Source organism: Alligator mississippiensis, chromosome 13 (assembly GCF_030867095.1).
Source record: "Alligator mississippiensis isolate rAllMis1 chromosome 13, rAllMis1, whole genome shotgun sequence".
Taxonomy (NCBI): Eukaryota; Metazoa; Chordata; order Crocodylia; family Alligatoridae; genus Alligator; species Alligator mississippiensis.
The window spans coordinates 26,619,370-26,635,066 of NC_081836.1; the positions used below are offsets into that span (position 1 = coordinate 26,619,370).

The 15,697-nt window shown below is 43.0% G+C and overlaps 1 protein-coding gene across 5 annotated transcripts in view; it reads left to right on the forward strand.

Annotated features, from left to right (window-relative positions):
• Positions 1-15,697, forward strand: part of RAB11FIP3 (RAB11 family interacting protein 3) — a 174,953-nt gene that overhangs the window by 105,999 nt on the left and 53,257 nt on the right. The window contains exon 1 of one of the 5 annotated variants that reach the window (XM_059716699.1): positions 84-236. The exons of the other annotated variants lie outside the window; for them this stretch is intronic. The gene's annotated coding sequence lies outside the window, so the exon portion shown is untranslated. Of the gene's footprint in view, positions 1-83; positions 237-15,697 lie in introns of those variants that run through there. 5 annotated transcript variants of the gene reach the window in all.

Below are 15,697 nucleotides of genomic sequence, written 5' to 3' on the forward strand. Positions count from 1 at the left end.
AGCAAATACTTCCTGAACTTTGCTTCCCTCCTCCCTGTCAGAAATAAGTTTTATTAACAGAGTATGTGTCTGGAGGTGGATTTTTGTTTGCCAGGGAGATGATGTGTCGTCAGGTGAGCTCATAATATATAACTCAAAGGAGAATCTAACTGGATTGCAAAAATAGAAAGCAAGAGAGATTTTAGTTCGTGGAGACCAAAATTTGAATCCTGTCTTGGAACTTCTTGACACTGCAGGTAAGTAGTTATGACACAGCAGTGGGGAGATGGTGGGTCTTTACCCTGTTGAAAGAGCTGTGACTTTTCTTGTCAAGTCCTTTTGGAATATGTCGCCTATTTAAAAAATAGACCTTTTCCCTGCTCTCACTAGCACTTTGTATGTTTCTATGCAGATTTTTTTTTAAAAGGTATGTGCCTTTTTTGTAGTTTCTGTTTGTTGATGAGCTCATCCAGGAAGGAATATGGCTGGCAGGTTGTTCTGAACTGGGAACAGACAAGTTCTGTGAGAAATCGGTTACTGCTTTAGGGAAAATCTCTTGTTTAAACATTCACTAGATAAACACAGGGCAAATCCTGCCTAGCCTAGTACTAACATTTTGCTGGTGACTGCAGCAGGCTTTAAATCTATACTTCAGTAAGGTATTAAAAAAACAAAAAAAACAACCCCTCGACTATTTTTATTTTAGAAAAGTACTGTATTTTGTCAAGCCTGTGTTCTGCAGAAGTGAATGACTGACAGCGGAGTGTTAGATTCTCTGGCTTCTGTGAAAAATGGGATGTTGCACAAATACGTGGATTAAACAAGTACTATCAACATTTAGGTCAGTGGCTTTCACTTGATAGTGTACTGTATGGAAATGCTCAGTGATGTAATGGTGTTCTGCCTATGGGCAAATATTTACTGGCAGCACTGAAAGCTGGTACCACACACAAACCCATTTCATGTGTGCTGTTTTTAACAAGATTCCAGGCTGTGGAAGTGTTGCTTTTTAGTAACAGGCTAATGTTGGGCGATAGAAAACAGTTCAAATGTTCTGAGAGTTCAAAACCAATTTAAATATTTATCTAGGAGCTCTAACAAAGTTTGATTGGGGTCTTCAGCCATTAGGTCAGTAGTTCAATATGCTGTATCTGATGAGGGACTGCAGACAGGAGAATAGGTCTCAAAAACAGAGTGGGCTTGGGCCTGTGTAAAGATAGTTCACCAAGAAGTCCACATTTGGGCCGTCAGTTTCATGGCATTAACCACACAATGTAACACTGGAGCTTGAGCAGCTGACTTCAAGTCTGCCAGCTTATCTGAAGTGCCTCTTAATGTTTTGTGCTTATTGGGGATGTCACTGCTGGTTTGCTGATATAGGAAGTAGAACTTAGTTCTTCACAGCAAAATAAATGTTAAGAACTTGTGCACTACTTAATTTGGGTACATTAATTTTGTTTTGGTTTGGGATCTGTAGAGTTTCATAGTTGGTGGGGTTGGAAGGGACCTAAGCAGATCATCTAGTGCAACCCCCTGCCATGGGCAGGAAAGCATGCTGGGGTCAAAGGACCCCAGTTAAATGGCTGTCTAGCCTCTTTTTGAAGACCCCCAGGGTAGGGGCAAGCACCACTTCCCTTGGAAGTTGGTTCTAGCTCCTAGCCACCCTGACAGTGAAGTAGTGTCTCCTGATACCTCGCCTGAATCTACTCTCAGTTGGCTTACAGCCATTGTTCCTTGTTACCCCCGGTAGTGCTAATTGCCTGCTGTTCTCCCTTGGCCAGTTTGTAGGTGGCCACCAGATTCACTCTCAGCCTTCTCTTGTGGAGGCTGAACAGGTTCAAGTCCCGTAGCCTCTCTTCATAGGGCCTGCCCTGCTGCCCCCTGATCGCGTGAGTGGCCTTCCCCTGGACCCTTTCGATGCTGTCAGGATCCCTTCTGAAGTGTGGTGCCCAGAACTGGATGCAGTACTCCAACTGCAGCCTGACTGACCAATGTTGCATAGAGGGGGAGGATCACCTCCTTGGACTTGATCGTGATGCATCTGTGGATGCATGACAAAGTGTGGTTTGCCTTCCTGACCGCGTCCCCACATTGGCGGCCCATGTTCATCTTGGAATCAATAGTGATTCCAAGATCCTTCTCTGCCTCTGTGCTGACGTGAAGGGAGTTTCCCAGCCTCTAGGTATGCTGCTGGTTCTTCCTTCCCAGGTGTAACACCTTGCACTTGTCCATATTGAAACCCATCTTGTTCTCATCTGCCCACCTCTGTAACCTGTTGATCTAGTTGTAGCCTGTCCCTCTCTTCTAGCGAGCTCACTTCTCCCCACATCTTAGTGTCATCTGAGAACTTGAACAAGATGCTCTTCACCCCCTTGTCCAAATTGCTGATAAAGATATTGAACAGTTGGTATTGGCCTTCCTCCAGAAAGTTCTTTGCTTTGTTGGGTTTAGCAGAATGGGGATTGGTATGAAACTGCAATTACGCTTGGCAGATATTGCCTGGCTATAGAACAGTCTGTCCAATAGCAATCTGCCTTCCATTGTCTTGACTGTTTAATCAATACAGACATTATTCTTAAATACACCACTGTTTACTAGGAAAACAAAGATTTTTCATAGCTTCCTAGTTTCTGTGGCCAGGGAAAACAGTATTTCAGGATTTCAAGTTTGGCTTTTAGAACACAGGTGGTTTTTTTTATTAAGTTCACATTTTCATAGAAGAAAATGACTGCATAGTAATGGCACTTACTGGAAATTTATTTTTTCTGGTTGGCTGTTTAATGCTATTTCACATCCCTTTTGGATTTTTTTTCTGTAGAGAACCTAAAATGCTTTATAAACGTTAGAGGAATTAGACTGGCTATATTAAAGTTATGCTTCCTTTATACAGGCAGGAAAAGTATACCATTTGGGTGACATGAAACTAAAAACCCACATGTCCTATACATCAGCCCCTGTCTTAATGCAGTCTTCTGCAATACATCAGCTTGCCTTAGCAGCTTTTGATCTACTCCATCGTCCTTGTTATTTGTATCTTCTTGATATTTACTTCATGTCCTCATCCCAAACTTTCCCAAAGTCCATTTGTAAAACAAAATTATGTTCCATGGTGTAGAGTGTTTGCAGTATATCCCCTGAATTTCTATGTGCACAGAGATATCTTCCTGTGTTACCTTCTTCCTGATTAGTGGACATTTTGAGCATGCAAATGTACATATCTGCTATGTACTTCCTTCCTTTATCACCTCTCTTACCCCATTCCCAGTTTCTTCCAAGGGGCTGTATAGCATTTCCAGGGCTAGAAGCTACACAGTTTTTCCTCCTTCTACTGCATTGGTATCTCCCCCCTCCCCCTTAATCACTGGAGTGCGTGTGTGTGTGTGCTGGTACAAATCAGCATAAAATTTAGGTCTGTACAAAGTGGCTAGTATTTGCTTTGGATTTGGCCGATTCAGGGGACAGTGATTGGGTTTGGTGATTCAAATCACTGTCCCAAATTGATTCGGCTACTGCTGAATCAGCCAAATCTCTGAATCACACAGGCCTCATCCCCAGTCCGCTCTCAATGGCTGCCCCGCCTGCCCCAGCTCCCAGCTCTTTGGTGGGGAGGAAGCCTGCACTCATCAGCTGCTGCCCAGCAGGGAAGGGAGAATCCCTGCTGCCCCATTCCATGTGGCGGGGGCTCTGCCATGAGCCCCCTGACCTCCCCTCTGTCCCAGTCCCCCCATGGCTGACCCGCCCACCCCAGCTCCAGCCCTTCAAGAAAAAGACAAAAACCCCAAACTCACCGGCTGCTGCCTGGCAGGGAGCAATCCCCACTGTCCCGTGCTGTGTGGAGGGCTCTGCACAAGCACCCAGAAGCCCCGAGGCCACTGGAGCAGCTGGTGAGTGGGGGGGGGTGGTGGGGGGGTTTTTTTTGTTTTTTTTTCTTAAAGGGCTGGTGCTAGGGCAGGTGGGGCAGCCATGGAAGGTGCTGGGAGAGCAGGAGGGATCAGGGGGCTCGTGGCAGAGCCCCCTATGCAGCATGGGGCAGCAGGGATCACCCTCTTGCCTGGCAGCAGGGGTGAGTAGGCACGTTTTTTAAAGGGCAGGAAGCTGGGCCTGGGCAGGGCAGCCATGGGGGCTGGGGGAGTGGGCAGGGGTCAGGGGGCACTCAGGGGGCCTGGGGGAGCAGGCAAGGGATGGAGCCTGGTGGGGGTCCCCCTATGGTCCTGTTCCCCCTCCTCCAGCCCCCCCTTGCCCGCCCCCTCCTTACTGGCTTGGAGTTCGAGTCCAGCTCCCTGCTGCAGCCAACGGGGACTGCCTGAATCACCAAAGCTCTCCAGATCTCCTCTGAATCGAATCAGCACCCAAAACTTTGTATACCCCTAATAAAATTCTGTTCTCATGTCTACGTGGTTTTGGACTTTGCAATAACTTCTATACTAGGCCTAAAAGAGTCATTTTAGTCTTAACGGGGACTTTGTCAGTGTTTTACAAATATTACCAATTACTTGTGCTACCCTTAAGGTACAACAGCACATTTTTCTCCATTGTATAGATTGGTGAAATGAATTGAAGGAGTTTGTCTTTAGTTTTTTTAATTTGTCTTTAATTTTGGATGCGTCAGTATTTCAGCTCTGTTTGGGATGGCTAGGACCCAATTTCTGAAGTGCTAAAGAATTATACCTCCCATGACTTCCGAATCGGGAATGCCCAATAAGAGTGATGCCATAAATGACCCAAGTTTGGACCCAAAATTGGAAGCTGTCGTTAAATTCAAATATCAGCATCATTTTGGGATAGCTTTTTTCACTCTAAAAGGATGACTTCCCACCACTATTTATAATACCAGTGTCTCTTTAAGAATCCAAACATTATTCTTGCTGAATAGGACTGTTACTGCTAGTATGTTGGTTTGCATACCAAATATGGTATACAAAGATGGTATGCAAACCATAGTTCAGCAGAATTGTTTTGTTTCTGAAGTATTTTTATTATTAATAGTTAAATGTCTAAAGTAGATAGAATATTCATTACAACATTATTTACAAAAGTCCCATTATTAGGTCCCATTCTATCCTGAATGATTCCTTGTCCTTTATTTCCATCATATGTGGCAGGACAACTCAATGGCTTGATTCCCATATCCTTGAAATTTGTAGTGTTGCTCCAGATAAGCAGAGGCACACAGGTATTGCCATATATTAAGTGGAAAGAATATTGTAACATGAAGGGTTCTTAAGCTATAGGAAGCCAAATAATTTTAGTTTTACTAAAATTATTTTTAGTAAAAAAAAATACCCACAAGTCACCCACAGTGACCGTGAAACACTTAAATGTGGACTGTAAGGAGGATAAGAAAGCTGGCTAGATTGTCAGGCTCATTGGGTAGTGATCAATGACTCGGGGTCTAGCTGGCAGCTGGTATCAGGTGGAATGCCCTAGGGGTTGCTCCTGGGGCCCGTTTTGTTCAATATCTTCAATAACAGTCTGGAAGATGGGATGGATTGCACCCTCAGCAGGTCCAAGGATGACACCAAACTGGGGTGTATAGTAGATGCATTGAAGGGTAGGGCTAGGATTCAGTGATCTAGACAAATTGGAGGGTTGGGCCAAAAGAAATCTCATGGGATAAGGACAGATGTTCAAAAAGTCGAAGCCTGAATTGATTCAGTCTTTCCAGGTTGGACTGAACTTTTTTGCAAGTGCACTGACATTCATGTTTAATTCTGGAAATGCAGGCACATGTCTGCAGTAGGTCAGGCTAGATGTCAGGGGGCGCTAGAAGAGCCCACCTTTCTCTTTGCAGCAGCCGCAAAACTGGAGGGGAGCTGACTTGGGGAGCGTGGCCAGGCCCCCATAGGGGCCAAGTATGATTGTGGAGGTTTTTAAAGATCCACCCTGACCCGTAGGGACCCCAGCCAGGCTGTGCTGGGAAGGGTGGCAGCCGCTTCAACCTGAGCTGGGCCAGGCTGTCATGCAGCCACAGCAGGTTGGGAAGGGCCTTGCCTGCACAGGTCAACCCTGCAGGGCTCTTCCCAACTGGCTGGGGCTCCGTGATAGCCCTGCCCTGCTCGGGCATGGGGATCTGCACAGTCCCTGCAGCCCCAGCCCGAGCTGCAGTGTGCTGGGAAGGACCTGGTTCTGGCAGCCCAGCCTAGGCTGCCCCTCTGCCTCCGCCCTTAGTAGCACTGTCAGGCTGGCACAGCTCTGCCCTGCATCCCCAGCCTCAGCATCGCCATCCTCTGGTGGATGGCGGGGGCCATGCCAGTTGGCTCTGTCTGTGCTCCCTCCCCTGTGACTGGAGCGGGGGAATGGCTGACAGGGGCCGCAGTTCCCCCATAGGGAAATGGGGAATAAACCCCTTCCTTGCTCCCTTTGCCTCAGGGGCCATGTGTCTGACCACGCCCCCACCCTTAGTCGGGCAGCGAGCACAGCCCAGCCTAGGGCTGCAAAGCATCTGGGATGCTGGGGAACTTAAACCAGGAAGGGATCTGGGACAGAAGTTGCATAAACTGGTTTGACCCAAATCAGTTAAGTCTGATACAGCATTCAACCAGGTGTATCTTAAACCAGTTTCAGCCATTTTGAAACTGGTTTATGTGCACTGAATTTATATTCTGTTACAGGTTTAAACCAGTTTCTGATCAGTTAAACCAGTTTGTCTAACTTCTGTCCCTAGCCATGAGGCTCAACAAGGACAAGTGCAAAGTCCTGCATTTAGGACAGAACAGTCCCATGTATTGCTGCAGGCTGGGAGCTGACTGGCTAAGCAGCAGCTCTGCAGAAAAGGACCTAGGGTCTTCTAACCCTAATTTTCTATGAATTTTAACAGCTGTTGAACTTTGTAATGGACAGCTGTCGCACCACAGAGTAAATAGTCAAAGTTTTAATTTAATACTAGAGCTGGCAATAGTTTTTAAAGGAGATAATACATATGCTATATATACAATCTCAACATGGCAGAGGTGTTGAGGCTTAATCAGTTAATGTTTTAGGAAGTTCTTTTGAGAGTCATAGATGAAATGTAATAGCTCAGGGCTACATGTTTCAGTAACATTTGTTCAAAAAGTAGGTTAATTTTTTTTTTTTTAAGGAAACATTGCAAACTTTTTTCTAGTGAAGATGCAGTCCATCCTGTGTTTAGTGTATATACCTTTGTGAATGCTGCAGAATACTGCTCCTGGAAATAAGATTATCCTTGGGAGAAGTGCATTATTAAAATTCCTGAATATTCCTTTTGACTTGAAGCATCAAGAGATCAAATATTCTGTACTTGAAGGCCTGAAAGTGTATATTGCTGCCATCCATGATGCTCCTTTTGATGGTCCAAAGAAAGTTTTTAACGTTTTCATTAGGCTTCATTTCATTGCATCTAAATATGCTTCCACTGCTCCCTTTTTCTGTTCTATTGCTTGCCACTTACAGCATTTAAGGACAGGTTTAGGGAAGGAGACAGGTGTTTAAGTTGAACTCTTAAAAATATATATATATATTTTTTTTTTCAGTGAAAAATTTTAAAATACACAACTTCAGAATATGAGCATTTCAAATAGTATTATTCACAGCAATTCCTTCACATGCAACTAAGAAAATTACAACCACCTAGTCTAATGTCTCTCTGACCCTTTATAAAACCATGATGCAACATGCCATGTGATGTTACTTAATGCTTTATCTGAAAAATGTGCTTACACTATTCCCTTTAATATGAAAGCAAACTTTACTGGCAGAGGGATCTTGCAAAGGGTATTGCTGTTGCAAAAAACAGGAGTTTAAATAGGGCTCTGGGCAAAGGTGAAATGCAGAGATTCACCAGGATACATTTTAACTTTAACAGTTTTGGCCCTTGCTTTTGTAAAAGAAAAACAAGGTTAGATTTGTGAGTCTGTCTTCTCTGCATATTATCCTGAGGTTTAAACTTTAAATGTGTGTGGTGAAATGGAAAACAAAACTCCTGCAGATCATTGCTTAAAAGGAACATTTGGGTTATCAGGGAGATGAAGCTTTTTGTGTGTGGGGGGGGGGGGGGGGACTTGAGATCTCATACAAATTAGTATTAAAATATTAATTCAAACAATTGTTCAAATCAGTCGATACAGATTATGTATAACAGAATGCTAGAAGGTATGTACCAAATACACAGAAAAGCTAATGGCAAGGATCTCTTGACAATGTCAGACCTACTTTATAGGTTAGAAATATAAGCATTAGTCAGAAGTGTTGTTAAGAAAGCTTTGGTCAGATGACCTACAGTTAATACGGAGAAGTGCCTTCAGCATTGCCTGTATTAATCTGTATATCAGGGTGGTGGTTGTCATCAGCTTTATGCCATAACTTCCAGTACATGCCAGAGTCTGTCATGTGATATGTAGATATTGCCAAGGCTCCCTCATTTCTCTCCATAATGGATTTACTTGTTATTCATAATCTCCATTTCATTGAAGTAATCTGTAAAATAATCAAATAACCACTTATGGGTAGAGTTTCTTTAGTATCAAGGAAAATCTGATAAATTCCACATTTACAACATTGCTTGCTATCCTGGGAGACCTAGTGAGTGACTTGAATGCTAGCAGTTAACAATTTCTACTGTGTGCTAAGTGTACACATATTTAGTAGCAACCGCTGTATTTAAGATGATCATGAACTGAGGAGCAAGTGCTCCTTTTGTAGTTCTTTGGCACTCTTGCTTCCCCTGTTTTTATTATGGCTCTTTAACTTTACAGTGTGGTATAGAGAGGTGGTGCCTCGCTCACAGAGTTGGAACTAGCTTCCTTTTTGTTTGGAAAATGTCACTGTTGCTCTAAAAACAAAATTGAAGCAATTTATTTTTGTGGGTTGGGTAACTGAAAAAAAAATCGCCTTGCTTCAAAATGTTGACTTTCTCTACTACTGTAACTGCTGCTAGCTCAGAAATAGCTGATAACCCTTTCAGATTTTCTGTATACTTGCATCTCCTTGAATTGTTCTAGTGAAATGTTTCTTCAGAACTGATAAGAGCGGGTTGTTTATCACAGAGGTAGTGCATGATTCTGATGTCTTTAACCACTTTTTTCTGTTGTGTCTTGGACTTTGTAGATAGCATATAACAGGCTAGTGATATTGATTTTTTTTTGTAATGGTTTTTTTTAAGTAGTGTTTTTTGTTGTTTTTTGCAGCTGCAGTTTGTGAATCTCTTTAATGTTTGTTATGCCACTGTGATAAAAATCTTCTAAAAAATTAAAGTACAAGAAGTTTGATATTGGGAGGCTCTTTTTGAAACAGGACTGAAGGATTTATTTTGGCCTTTATGAACAATACTTTCCTGATTTTGTTAAATGCATTCATAATCTGATGAGAAAATGCAGGTATAAATATATCCCATTGAAATAAGCAAGTATATAGACATTCATTAACTGCTGTGGATGTTGGGTTGACCTTTTGTATTGCCTGTTGGAACATTTTTCCTACGTCGTGTTTCTTATGTTCTGCTTGGCAGAGACTGAACACAAGACTATTGGGTCCACAAACAAAGGCAGCATTTAGAATGAATCAAAATCCTGAGGTAGTATGCTCATGAGAAATACTGTATCCATCAGTGAAATGTGACCAGCTCCTGACCAGTGCTGCTATTTTGTTGAAGTCTAGCCTGTCCTTGTAGTTGTTATATTTCATTGCTACCATGAAATTAATCTAATTCTCCTAATAGTCTTTCCTCTCATGTTTCAATAGCTGGATTGGGTAACTAAATCTGGAACACACTTCCAGCAGAGGTGGTGCAGTCACCATCTCTGGTGGTCTTTAAGAGGAAGCAAATACCTCGTTGAGCCCATTTGAGCCCTCCTGTCCATGGCAGGGAACCAGACTCGATCTTACAGGTTCCTTCCAGTCCTTCCTTCTATGATTTCATGATTAGTTGTTTTGCTGTTAGTACTCCAATAAAACTGTAAATAATTTCCTCCACTGTGCTAATCTACTATATTATTCTGCAGTAGTATCTGTTTCTAAACATTGAAGAACATGCGGCAGTAAGTACTGAGATCTAGCTTCTGCTTGTTCCAGATCTGTCTTAATTTCCTTTGTCCTCATTCTACTTGGATGTCATTGTGAGTGCCTATCAAGTAAGACCTCAATGCAGCAAAGCACTTGCTTTGGCAAAGTATATAAGTAGTCTCAAATACTTTAGAAGTCAGTAATTGGAAGACTGGTGAAAAATTCCCTTTCCAGTGATATCTAGATATTAGCTAAACTAAGTGTTTCTGCCACTGAGATAGACTTAAATTGATATATCCTATCACTCTTAGTGACATGGCATCACATTAATGTCCTGGTGTTAATCTACAAGATGTAAATTGCACCAAGATCAGGAGTGGACAGATATGTAGGTATTCTAATGCAGCTCAGACATTAGGCATCTATTATCTTCAAGATGGCAGGAATAGCCTGTTTGTTTTCAGTGAATGGTTACCCTGGAACAGCCACACAGGCATAACTTACACTGGTAGCATTTTACCCTCTGCCCCAGCCCCCCTATTTTCTTTCAGGAGTAATTCTCCCCTCAATTGGATTGTTACCCCAGATCTGTGGTTATGTTGTCTCCCACTGCTTTTGTTGTTGTTTTAGTTTTTTTTAAAGGATAATGCCAACTATACCAGCATAAGTATTATACCTATCCGTGCTTTCAGGCTCTAATTTTAGGGTAGTATTTAGAGAGGATTACTGAAGTGGGTTTACTTTCAAGAATAAACTTGGATAGATCATTATAGAGCAAGAATCTTCTAATTGGGTTTTCTGGGGGGCTTTTGTTCATTTGTTTTGTTGCTTTCATTCACAAGAGTGTTTCTATTGGCTGAAACATCAATGGACCACCTGCCAAAGGGGGAGTGTGCAAGTCACATGTACAACTGAGGTGTGCTGCCTAATAGTAACAGACAAAGTAATTGTTTTATTTGAACTAGTTGTGCTCCCATTAACCCAATATCTAGAAATTAGGTTAATGGTCAGTTTCCATAGGGTAAACGTTCTCTCACTCTGTTAAGAGAACTTCTGCATTTTAGCACACTTCTGATGGTCTAATACACTTATATGTATCATAAAAAAACTCCTAAATTCAAGCTCCCTCACAGCCTCCCTGGCCCTGCTGGTGCCCCTCACCTCCACCCCCCGCCCCCTGCTCCCCCAGCCCTGCTGGAGGGGGCCCCTAGCTGCCAGAGTTATGCTGGCAGGAGGCAGCAGCTGCTGCAACGGAGTGGAGCCCGCCTGCCCTCCCCCCCCCGCCCCCTGCTGCCTGCCTGCTGTGGGCTTGGGAGGGGGCAACTCCCTGCTGCTGCGGGTGCTCCTGGGGGAGCAGGGAGGTCCCTGCCTTCAGATCTGTGCATGGGGCAGGGGCTGTAGGCTTTGCTGCCTTCCCCCAGGGCCTCTGCAGCCCAGCATATGCAATGTGGCATTTCAGAGCAGAGAGCACCTGTGCAAGGAAGCTGCTTGCCACTGTGAGCTCTGCGCTGGCCTGGTGACACTTCCCCTGCATACGTGGGGGCAGCAGCACAGGATTGCACACAGGGGATGTATCGTCAGGGCAGTGCAGAGCTCACAGTGACAAGCAGCTTTCCTGTGCAGCCACACTCTTCCCTGCAGCTCCAGGTTGCACATGCTGAACTGCAGAAACCCCAGGGGAGGGCAGCAGGGCAGGCGCCTGAGCATGCAGCCAATGCCCGCCCCCACCCTGCACACACATCTGGCAGGCACATGCCCCCCACTCCCCTGGGAGTGCATGCAGTGGCAGGGAGCCAGCCCCTCTCCCTTGCCCCCGAACAAGCCGCCTGCAGCCCTGTCCCACTCCCTGCTGGGGCCCTGCAGCCATGTATTGTGATGCCAGTCCCCACACTGTCTGGCTGGGCAGCAGCCCCAGCTCTGCCCAACTCCCTCCCTATGGGGGCCTCAGTTACCCCCCCCCCCCCCCAACTTTCCTGCAGGAACTGATCTCCAGGTTGTAAGGGAAAAAAATCAGGTTTTAGTTCACTTTTCTGTGGGAAACGGAAAACCCAGATCCCTGGTTATCACACAACACACACATATCCACTCTCCAGAGAGTACTTACCCTGGGGGGAGAAAACTCCAGGCTGAGAGCAAGAGTTCCTATCAGGGTTCAGAATGAAATAAGTCCTCAGGCTGATACTCATCTCATATGTGCCATTGCAAATCATAGGAAAGACCCTCCATATTGGAGCCTACCCTGTTTGGGGAAGTCTCAGTGTAGCAGAATGTAGGCATGTCACCTTTTTGTCCTTCCTATAGGAGGATTCTCAGCTTTGCTAATACTGGCGATGCTATACTGGTGGTTTTGCAGCAGTGAGATTTATCCTGAAAAAAGGAAAATACAGTTGAGATTTATGGTGCCTGGCATGATAAATTGGACTCTTCAGCAGACCCATCCTCACCCTGTGCTTCCACGAATCTGTGAAATGAACAGCTTTTCATGATCTTTCAAAGACCATAGGTGACTAGTGCGTGTTCTAGCTTTCTGCTTTCAGTCATTGTGGACCAGGGAAAATCTAGGGCAGCTTCTCTTATAAAGCAGTGGGAAAGCACCAAAAACTGCTCTGTGTAGTCTTTGACAGATGGAAAAAGTGTTTTGCTTTTATGTTAATGAACCACTCTACAGAATGTATCACTTGAGTTATGTACTGTGGTCTTCTGACCCTGGTGGAGAAAACCGCTGTTGGTTATATAGCTGCTTTGATCTAGCTGGGTAAACTTCAGATAAAGTCAAATATTCTTGAGGCCTGCATAAGAGAGTTTTTGACACCAGAAGTTGTGATCTGTGGAGTCTGGAATGTTGGTTGTGGCCAGTGAAAGCCTTTGAAAAGGGCTCCCAGCAAAGCTATAGTTCATGCATGTGTATGCACATGCCTCCTACACTTTCTTGCTGCATTGGGCTCCACGCTGCTGCTTTTTAGTCTCTAGGAATTTAGTTCTTGTGGCAATGCCATCCACTTTTCCTTTGCTGAAGGAAAGGTAGTTCTGTTTCTTTCTGAGGGACATAGATAAACATTTAGTGTGGGAGGAATTCTCTTATCCAGCATCACCAGTGCTTCCCAAATTCTGTAGCCCTGGATGCCAATTTTTATAGAAAAAGCTGCTTAAATTTATTAATAAAAGCAAAACAAAACAAAAATTCAACCTTAGTTCAGTCCTTTCCTCTTCTTGGTTTTTCTTACTAGGCTGTATGTAAGGATAATCCTGCCTTCCTTTAGTTTATTCCCAAAGCTACAGCCTTGCAGAGTCTTAATTAAGTGGCTTCTCCATAGTAGGAGGGAGTTGATATCTGCTATCCCTACCCTTGACCTGTTGCTCCTGGGATCTGCATTTCCAAGCTAAATGTTGCCTTGGAGTAAGCATCACCATTATTAATGCTCGAGACCTAGAAATGAAAACAACCAGACTAGTTTCATTGTCCCAAGTTGAGTAAAGTGCAAAAATGAATCAATGTAAATGCTTTGAAATAAATACTATTACTTCTGTTTGGCTATTCATTCGTGGTGGTAACATTTATTTGTTTAATGGTACTCCAGTAGCTTCCCAGAAACCTCACACTTAAGGTAAGGGTTTTTTTGAGCTATGCACAGTACAAGCAGAATTAAAAAGCCACCTATTTAAAAAAAAAATGCCAAACAGATGCAGGTTGGGTGGTAAAATGACTTGTCACACACCAAATCAGTGGCAAAGCCAGAAAGGCAACCCAAAGTCCAGTGTCCTAGCAACCAAATCTTGCTGCTTTCCTACAAATGCTGATAATATTTATTAATAAGTTGGTCAGATATTTTTAAATGCTTTTTCAGCTTCAACAAGTCTTCATTCAAGTTTCCTTTTGGAGCTGTGCAGATCAGATGCTAATTTTAAAACTTTGCAATACCACTTTTTTCCTTGTTGTGAGTTTTCCTCCTTTCTCAGAATATTTAGTAGCGATTAAATCAGTCCACTTAGTTTTAATGATAGTTGTATAAATCAAATTTAGTCATCACAACTTATAAAACAGATTAAAGAAATAAGTATGATTGGAACTATTGTTAACCCAAGTGCATCTATGAAGGTATAAACCATCTTCTTGGTTGATAGTTTTCTGCTAATCCCTAACAAAGCCCATGTCCATTTCTTATAATTACAATAGAAGTGCCCACATTAACATACATTCTAAATGCTGATTTATTTATTTTTTTGTCTCTGCATCAAATTCATGCAATCTAAAAGCAATAAGGCACTTCAGGAAATGGTGTTCTTTTCAGAGATGTGGGTTTTCCGGAAAATTTTGAATTGGAAAATTTTCCAATGCCCAAAACAGATTGTGATCTGATTTAGCATCATTATTTGACTTATATTTAGGAAACAAAACTAAAAAAGTACACCCATGTTAATATTATGTTCCAATAGCTGCAAGTATTTGAACTGAAATACTTGATTAGGAAAAGAAATTGAATACAGCACACCTGATGTGATTTAAATGTTCTATTCAAATGAATTCAAAGCTTTATGTGGAAAGAAATTATTTTTATTGGAATACTTATAAAAATGTAAAGACAATACATAATAGCATGTACTTCCCTTACATTGTTTGTTTAAATTTAAGAAAAAAACCCGAAGGCACCGAAAACTATTGACACAGTAATTTTAGCACACCCAAAGAACTGTGCATACTATGCTGTGGTTTTCCGCTCATCTACTCAACAGAGTTTAACTCTCTTCCACTGAGGTCACCTCCAGTTTCATTGTCACTATCTGTAGAATTGTTTGCACTACTTATTAGTTCCATTTCAGAATCAGATCGAGGCAAATCTGATTCAGAACGACTTGAACCACATTCTCTTTCGCTAAAGGATGGTTTTACCAATGAATCTGTGGGCAAAGGCAACTTATCCTCACGCTGCATCTTCTTCATTAATTGTGCTTCTGGCTGATTCTCCAGAAGCAAGAGATTTTGAGTAATAGAAACATGCTTAGTGGTGCATTCATTTGTTAGTCTATTCCTCTTTTTTATTTTGATTGAGCTGAAAGCCTTCCAGTTCTGTTCACAAGAAGCTGCTGTTGGTGGAATGCTTAGGATCCTTAGAGCAATTCTGGACAACAGTCCAGTGTTACACTATCCCTTGCGCCATGTGAGAGGAGACAATTTCTTTGTTGCCCACCAAATGATGCCTTTGCTCCAAAGTGTTTCTTTTGCACGGCACTCAGCAGTGTCTGTTGTCACGGCTATTTTGCGGATGTTGGGGACGTTCTTCGCTAGTTCCATAATTGTATCAAGAGCAGTAGATAATTCCTCTTCTGATAAATGTTATCCTCTGTGTTGAGGATCCAAAAGATTTGCTGGCAGATAAATTGGATGAGAGCAAAACTCAGATCTCTTAGTAAACATTTGTTTGATTTCTTTTTTGGATAGAGGTGAAACAGGCAAAAACTCAATTAGATTTTCATTCAGTTGTCTGAATATCTCTGGAATATTTGAAAGGCTCGGTGCATCTCCTTCAAGTTTCTTGATCGACGCTGAAACTGGTAGTAGCAAAGTGAATGCTCCTTGAACTTGAACCCACAACACATCATTGTCGAGAATCTGCTTCCAAATGTTCATGGGAATAATCTGGGATGCTGTGTCATCTATTGAAGCAGTCTCCAAACAGTTCTTTGTGTGCAGCAAACTACGTAAACACTTTGTAGCTGAGCTCCATCTACTTTCACATGGCAACAAAAGTGCATTTTCCTTCCC